This window comes from Eutrema salsugineum, unplaced genomic scaffold (genome assembly GCF_000478725.1).
Source record: "Eutrema salsugineum unplaced genomic scaffold, Eutsalg1_0 scaffold_7, whole genome shotgun sequence".
In the NCBI taxonomy this organism is placed as follows: domain Eukaryota; kingdom Viridiplantae; phylum Streptophyta; class Magnoliopsida; order Brassicales; family Brassicaceae; genus Eutrema; species Eutrema salsugineum.
This window is the reverse complement of record NW_006256486.1, coordinates 6,282,046-6,290,814: the sequence shown is the minus strand read 5'-3', so window position 1 is coordinate 6,290,814 and position 8,769 is coordinate 6,282,046. Positions and strand designations below refer to the sequence as shown.

General features: G+C 39.0%; 1 non-coding gene across 1 annotated transcript; it reads right to left on the bottom strand.

The window, feature by feature from the left end:
- Window positions 1-270: 270 nt before the first annotated feature.
- LOC112083266 lies at window positions 271-378 on the bottom strand. Its single transcript, XR_002897555.1, has one exon. It is a non-coding gene; the product is annotated as a small nucleolar RNA R71 (small nucleolar RNA).
- Between the last annotated feature and the right edge of the window lie 8,391 nt (window positions 379-8,769).

The window sequence follows — 8,769 nt, the reverse complement described above, 5'->3', positions numbered from 1 at the left end:
TGAAATTAAGGTACCCTATATCCATTTAGTTCAACAAAATCAATTCTATGGTTACAATTCCGAACACCCGATTGACCATATCGAGACGTTCGAAGAATTATGTGCAACCATTACAGCAAATGCGGATTACCACCAGTGTAGTCTTTTCCCATTCTCTTTGAGAGACAATGCCAGCAAATGGCTAAAATCTTTAGAACCTGCTTCACTAAAAACGTGGGCAGCGTGTAGAACTGCTTTCCTAAATCGTTTTTATACTAGAAATCGTTCCAATCTCTTAAGGAACAAGATAAGAACTTTTAAACAAAAAGAAGATGAAGATCTTTTAGATACTTGGGAAAGATTTAGGGAATACCAAAGAGATTGTCCAGACCATGGATATACCGACGAATACCTGCTGGGTATCTTCTATCGAGGTATTACTCCAGAGTTACGACACTCTTTCAACACAGCAAGTAATGGAGACTTCTCAACCAGATCTGTAGAAGATGCTCATGTTTTCATCAAAAATTTCGCAAACAGCATCCGTAATCAAGCAACCTTTGGTAATTCTGCACTTCCTGAGAAGAAAGAAGAGATCTCAGAAGTTATAAAGTGTCTCCATCACATAATGCGTCATCTTGGATTACAACAACCAAATAAGGTACTCAATACGTGTAACTTTGACGGCTGGGACAACCCAATGGATTCTTATGATCAAGAGATGATGAACACTGCAGAAGTCTACCAAATTCAGGATTTTCCATTCGTTTCTGATCACCGCGGGTCCATTCATCCGGACCGCGGCAAACCAAGCTTTCACCGCGGTCGTGATGATGCGCGGCCAAGACCTGTTTCACCGCGGTCGTGAGCCTTCTGACCGCGGGAAATTCTCTTCCGAACTTGCCTGGACATCACCTTCCGAACCAATCTCGGCTATTCAATCTAATCCTGTTCTATATCCTAGTTTTCCTTCTTCTGAAGCTGAAAACCTAAACAAAAAGATTCTAGAACTTGAAAAATCTAGGTCTCAAGAGATTAGTGATCTTAGATCTGAGCTAAAAATGATGCAAGAGGATTTCAATGAAAAATTTTCCACCCTCCTTAGCCTGATGATCAAAACTAATTCTAAAAACTTAGAAAATTCTGAAGAGGAGCCAAGTGAAAATTCTTTCGAAAACTCAAGTGAAACAGATCCCTCCGATCATGTGAAAGCTATCACACTTAGGAGTGGATTAGCTTACAAAGAGCCTGAATTTCCTAAAAATCCCGAAGATGAGGAAAAGGGTAAGGAAAAGGAAAAATAAAGAGAAAGAATCACGGTTGAAGATGTTGAAAAAGAAGTAGTAGGAGAGAAGGATGGAGAAGTAAGAGAAGATACATCCCGGGAAATCCTTAGAGAAGACCCGATTCCACCTCCACCAACTCGTGTCTATAAACCTAAACCTCCATATCCTAGAGCCTTAAGAGCCCCGAAGAAGGAAAAAGAAAAAGCTAAGCTGAAAGAGCTAATCGATCAATTAAATGTGAGATTACCTTTCGTTGAAGCTTGTGCTATGATTCCTGCTTTCAGAAAATACATAAAGGGTATTCTAACAAAGTCTTTAACTCTTGAAGAAGGCGTTATGATGATAACCCATGAATGTAGTTCTATCCTGCAAAGCCGAATCCCTGAAAAGAAAAACGATCCTGGAAGCTTCGTACTTTCATGCACCATCAATGATGTAGCTTTTGAGCGTGCTCTCTGTGATTTAGGTTCTAGCATAAAAATGATGCCTCTTTCAGTAGCAAAACGTTTAGGACACCACACTTTCCAGCCTACTAAAATCTCCTTAGTAATAGCTGATCGTTCTATTAAACAACCCGTAGGTATCCTAATAGATGTTCCTGTAGAAATCGAAAAATGTTCCATACCCACCAATTTTGTAGTTCTAGAACTAGAAAGAGAACCTAAGGATCCACTTATTCTTGGACGACCATTCCTATCTACAGCCGGAGCCATAATCAATGTTTTTGAAGGAAAAATCGACCTTCATTTAGCCGGTTTAGTTATGCAGTTTGACATGAACAAAAGTTTCGATAAACTGAATTTGGATGGCAAAATTTGTTGGATTGATGAGTTAGACGGAATTATTGAGGAAGTCTATGAAGATATACTTCTAGAAGACCCTTTAAGTGTCACGCTTTCACCCGCAAAAGACGAACGCAATTTCCTTGAAGAAATTTCGAGTGAGTGCGCACGTATGCTTGATAAATCTGAAACTTATAGGAAACTTCTAAACTATCTAGATCTTAAGGACCAAACAAACATTCCTACACCTCCTAAAGACACTTCTGCAGCAATTAATGATCCTTGGAGCGAGCTTAAAGCCCCTAAAGTCGAGCTTAAACCTCTTCCCGTCGGACTTAAGTACGCCTTCCTTGGACCAAATTCTACTTATCCTGTCAAAATAAACTCTGGTTTGACGGAAGAAGAAACCACAATGCTGTTGAATGAGCTGAGAAAGCATAGAAAAGCCTTAGGATATTCACTTGATGACATACCTGGAATCTCTCCAGAGCTTTGTATGCACAAGATAAATCTAGAGGATAATGCTAAAAACTCAATCGAAAGTCAAAGAAGACTGAACCCCAACCTCATGGATGTTGTCAAGAAGGAGATTATGAAGCTTTTAGAAGCTGGAATAATCTTTCCTATCTCAGATAGCACTTGGGTTAGCCCAGTTCATGTTGTCCCTAAGAAAGGAGGAGTCACTATCATTAAAAACGATAAAGATGAAATGATCGCTACAAGAACAGTAACTGGACATCGTATGTGCATCGATTATCGGAAACTGAACGCAGCAACTAGGAAATATCATTTTCCACTTCCCTTCATAGATCAAATGCTAGAAAGGTTAGCTAATCATCCCTACTATTGCTTCCTTGATGGATACTCCGGATTTTTCCAAATTCCTATTCGCCCGGAGGATCAAGAAAAAACGACATTCACTTGTCCATATGGCACGTTTGCTTACCGACGTATGCCTTTTGGATTGTGTAATGCACCTGCTACCTTCCAGCTGTGCATGATGTCGATCTTCACAGACTTTATTGAAGAATTCATGGAAGTATTCATGGATGATTTCTCTGTCTATGGATCTTCTTTTGAAAAATGCCTAGGCAACCTTGGTAAAGTTCTGCAAAGATGTGAAGATAAGCATTTAGTATTAAATTGGGAAAAATGTCACTTCATGGTATGAGACGGAATCGTGCTTGGGCACATAATTTCGGGAAAAGGAATTGAAGTTGACAAAGCTAAAATTGAAGTCATGACCAGCCTACAACCTCCCACAAACGTAAAAGGCATCCGTAGTTTCTTAGGACACGCAGGATTCTATAGGCGCTTCATAAAAGATTTTTCTCAAATAGCTAGACCTCTTACGTGTTTGCTTTGCAAGGAAACGAACTTTGAGTTCGATGATGAGTGCTTAGCCGCGTTTCATAAGATTAAAGAAGCCCTTGTCTCCGCTCCAGTCGTGCAAGCACCTGATTGGGAACTCCCATTCGAAATCATGTGCGATGCAAGTGACTATGCAGTCGGAGCAGTGCTTGGCCAACGAAAAGATAAGAAACTACACGTTATCTACTACGCAAGCAGAACTCTAGACGAAGCTCAATGCAATTATGCAACAACAGAGAAAGAACTTCTAGCTGTCGTATTTGCATTTGAGAAATTCCGTTCTTATCTCGTAGGATCTAAGGTCATAGTTCATACTGATCATGCTGCAATCAAGTATTTAATGTCTAAAAAAGACGCTAAACCTTGGTTGATAAGATGGATCCTCCTACTGCAAGAATTCGATATCGAAATTCGAGATCGAAAAGGCGCAGATAATGGAGTTGCAAACCATCTTTCACGAATTCGAGTTGAAGAAAGACTGCCTTTAAATGATAGGTTGCCAGAAGAAAAAATCTATGCAATAGATACTACCCCAACCAATGCCAATACCGCACCACCACGTCAACTCAGGCGACGAGCAGATGCTTTCAACACACCATGGTTTACGCACATAGCGAATTACCTAGCAGCTGATGTAGAACCACCACAATTCTTTGGGTATAGGAAGAAAAAGTTTCTGAAAGACGTATGACATTATTTTTGGGATGAACCCTATCTCTACAAGAAATGTGCTGATGGGTTATTCCGAAGATGCGTGGCTGAAGAAGAGATGGAAGAAATTTATTCGGATGCCATAGCTCGTCTTACGTAGGACACTTCGCAACCTTCAAAACCGCTTCAAAGATCTTACAAGCTGGTTTATGGTGGTCTACTTTGTTCAAAGATACCCAAGCTTACATATCGCGATGCGATAAATGCCAAAGGATGGGCAACATAAGCAAAAAGAATGAGATACCTCAAATATTTATTCTCGAAGTCGAAATTTTCGATGTCTGGGGAATAGATTTTTTGGGACCCTTTCCTACTTCTTTTGGAAACCAATACATCTTAGTAGCAGTAGACTGCGTCTCTAAGTGGGTTGAAGCAGTCGCTAGTCCCACCAATGATGCAAAGGTCGTCATGAAGCTGTTTAAATCTGTGATATTCCCGCGTTTTGGATTTCCTAGAATTGTGATAAGCGACAGATGATCGCACTTCATCAACAGAGTTTTCGAGAATCTTCTTAGAAAGAATGGAGTTACACATAAAGTTGCTTCTCCATACCATCCCCAAACCAGCAGTCAAGTAGAGATCTCAAACAGAGAAATCAAGTCGATTTTGCAGAAAACTACTGCAGTTCATCGCAAGGATTGGTCTACAAAGCTTGACGACGCATTGTGGGCATACCGAACAGCATTCAAGACGCCATTAGAAACAACACCATTCAACCTAGTTTACAGAAAAGCATGTCACCTTCCAGTAGAACTCGAATATAAGGCGCAATGGGCTATCAAGGAGATGAACATGAACCTGAAAACGGCTTGAGAAAGAAGACTACTTCAACTTCACGAGTTAGAAGAAATTCGACACAATGCTTATGAAAACTCAAAGATCTACAAGGAGAAGACTAAAGCATATCATGATAAGAAGATTATTCATAGAACTTTTGCTCCTAACGATAAAGTTCTTCTTTTCAATTCTCGTCTTAAGCTTTTTCCAGGAAAATTACGTTCAAGATGGTCAGGACCCTTCACGATAAAGGAAGTCAAGCCATATGGAGCCATTGTCCTGTGGGACAAAACCGGAAACTCATTTACAGTGAATGGACAGCGTGTAAAGCTATATCTGGCTGAAGAAAGAGAAGACGAAAGATAAGTGATATTTTTGACTGATCCATCATCGGCCAATGATGAGACCAAGGAGTGTCACGACCCCGGTTAAGTCTAATCGAGCAACAATGTCAAGCTAATGACTTAAAACAAGCGCTTAGTGGGAGGCAACCCACTAGGTATTTTATCTATTTCTCTTTTACCTTTATTTTCTATTTCCATTGCTTTGTTTTTGTTTCATTTAATTTCAGGTTTTTAATAAGGAAGAACAAATACAAAAGACGAGCAGCACTCTCCAGCACGATAAGTTCACTTAAACATTTCAAGCTTTCTATTTTCTTTACCATTCTTTCCAAGATTTAACATACTGAGGACAGTGTGAAATAAGTCTGGGGGAGGATGTTCATCTGTTACTAATGAAATTTGATTTGTTTTGAGTTTGTTTTGGACACATAAAAATTTTCAAAAAGTTTTTCAAAATGTTTTACATAAAAATTTTCAAAAATCGTTTTCAAAAAGTTTTCAAACCAGGAACACAATAAACAATACTATGATGATTTAAACCAGCTTCTAAGCTATTTCCTCGTTTTTTTGCTCTTTTTGTGATTTAGGCCTAGACTAGGCGGTAGCTAAGTACTTGCATTACGAACTCCCACCAGAGGACTTCTATTCATGGAGATTCTTTCTGACAGGATATACTAGCTCAATTTATCTGGACTTAATTTTGACATAATTTTCTCATTAAAGCGTTAGATCAGGGAAACAAATCATACATTCAGGACTCCTTTATCCTTTTACCACTCTTTGTTGATCCTGAATGGCTAGTTCATCTTTAACTAGTTCCCCACGGAACCTAACCTCTTTCAAACCACATGCATTCTTGTTTTTCATTATTCCATATGCAGATATGTGCAAAAATGTCGGAGAGAAAGAGGATCAACGCGGTTTTCAGTCATTGAAGATGAAGACATGCGATTTCATTGGAACAATTCAACAAAAGGAGAAAACTCAGTTTGCTTTGGAAAAACTTCAAAACCTTGGTACAATTTCGTCTATTAGACTCATTCTCTATAAAAGGTTGTTTCCCCTTTCGAAACAAAAAAAAACCTGAAAAAAAAGAAAGAAAGAGAAAAGAAAAATGAGAAACGAAAGGAAATTTAAAACCTTAGAGAGTCGAGGAAGATCGAATTTTATACTTGAGGCAAGCTTGATTCGATTATATGGAGTTTTGGAGATTATCTTTATGATTCCCGAAAAAGATCTAAGTCTGGGGGAACAACTGTTTACAACAAATGAGGAAGATTATGCAACAACAGTTGGCAAAGGAGAAGTGACTGAAAATCTGCGGTCATAAACAGGTCCTTCTCTCTCTTGCGGTTTTGCATAATATCTTGCATCCTCCAGATCTTCAGGTAACCCTAAACACCTAAGCTCCACCACTTAAAAAACCCTTAATGCCAAACACCGTCTACCCTGAATAATGACTTTAATGAGAACGCACAATATACTTAATGAATGTAGAGAGCTAGTTGATTGGAAGTTAGATCCAAGTGTGTAGATTTTCGCATTACGGATTAATGGACTAGTTTTACTTGTATTTTGGTGAGAATTTTCTAGACTAGATCCAAATAGATGTTTCACGATTAGTTATGGTTTAGAAGAACGGTCACTGAGATAATGTTTAGTTCCTGCGATTTTCAAAATTTATTTCTTGACTTAGGTTTGTTTGAGGACAAACAAAAAGGTAAGTCTGGGGGAGTTGATAACACCGTATTTTGGCCACTTTTATGGATCATTATTATGTCATATGCAGGTTTTTTAACTCTGTTTTCAATGGTTTTAAAGTGTTTTCAATGTTTTAGAGTTTCAAATGACTTTACAGGAAACTTGGGCAAAAGATATGCAATTTGGAACAAATGAGCAATTTTGGATAAATGCAGACCGTCAGAAGTATGATAAGCGATGAAGACCTTCTCACCGTCTGATCACCCCCAAAATTTGAGACAACATAGAGGATCCAACCAGATTTCTAATGCACTTGGTTTGGAGACAATCCAACGGTTAGATCTTCGGATACTCCCGATGCAAGAATGACAGAAAATGCAGTTCCGGAAGAGAGCCATGTGTCGAAACCGCGACCAACACCTGTTTTCCCGCGGGTAGAGCCACCGCGATCGCGGACATTGGTCGTTCACTTTCCAGACGACTTAATTAAAGCCCAAATAAATTTTTTTCGTTATTTTTGAAGCCCTAAGTGTCCAGAACCACCCTAGAAGCTATAAATACCCTCTTTAGGTCATTCTAAAGAGTAGGAATCGAAGGATAGACAAACTAAGAGAGAGAGATAGAGATTTTCGTGGGTTTAAAAGGATTGTTCAAAGGGAATTTCATGTGTCTTTGCTTATGAATCGATAGATTTAGGATTTATAATCTTCTAGATGTTATTCGTTTGCCTTTAATCTTACTGTGTGATTCTCTGTTGGGCACTTAGAAGCCGATCTGACATGATATGTTGCGAAAGCTTTCATTGATTGTCTGAACTAGGGTGAAACGAGCAATTCTTCTATAGGAGTGGAAACCTACCTGTAGTTGAGTTGTGAATGTTGATGAGTCTTGTTCTGCTATTGCATCTTCTCCCTTCCAAGACCAGAGTGGAAACCTACTGATCAGAGTTGCGAGAGATAGTTGTTTAGTGCTGCAAAAGTAGGCTATTTATACTTCTGTGCCTCGTGTTCTAGAACATACGTAGTTGATTACCTTTATCATTAGCTTAAAATCAACATAGCTTAGTCCATGAACCCCTGCGAATTCCCCTTGATGCCGAACGTTTGTCTTTAATTGCTTACAACCTTCGATTTAGTTTGCTTTTCATTCGCTTATTACTTGTTTCCATTCTGCTTTCATTCGCTTATTACTTGCTTTACCTGCTTTCGTTTTTAATTGCTTTTTGCTTTGCTTTCTAGTTTAGATTTAGTGACAACAAAAACCCAAAACCAAAACCCAAATCTGTTTAGTTCTAATCTGATTTGAGCATAGCCATGAATTCAAACTGAAACAACTAAGTCTCTGTGAATCGATACCCTAAGTACTACAGCGCACATCTGTGCACTTGCAGACATTTAGGGGTTATAAATTTAAAGCCTGAAGCTTAGTAAAAACGAAAACAACAACCCTGCTTTTGCTCGCAAATCACCGGCCTTGTCCTTCAGCTCCTCCCCCCGCCTACAGGGCCACTTGTAGGCCGTCCTCGCCGTACACTCCGCATGGTAAATCTTTAGATTCCTTTCTCGGTTAATATTCTGTTATCCATATACCCATGATCCACAGATGAGCTTTCTACATTTACAATTTTTCCCTAAATTTTTAGTCTCAGTAACTCGATTCACTATTGGTCTAACTATATATCCATATCCACAGACAAAACTTCCTAGTTAACAAATGGTTTTTCCTTTTTCCCAGTCTCAGATCAACAATGGACCATCATCGTAGATGCTTCAGGAGCTGGATGGTTAACGTTTCGTTCTATAATGTGGAGATTCTGTT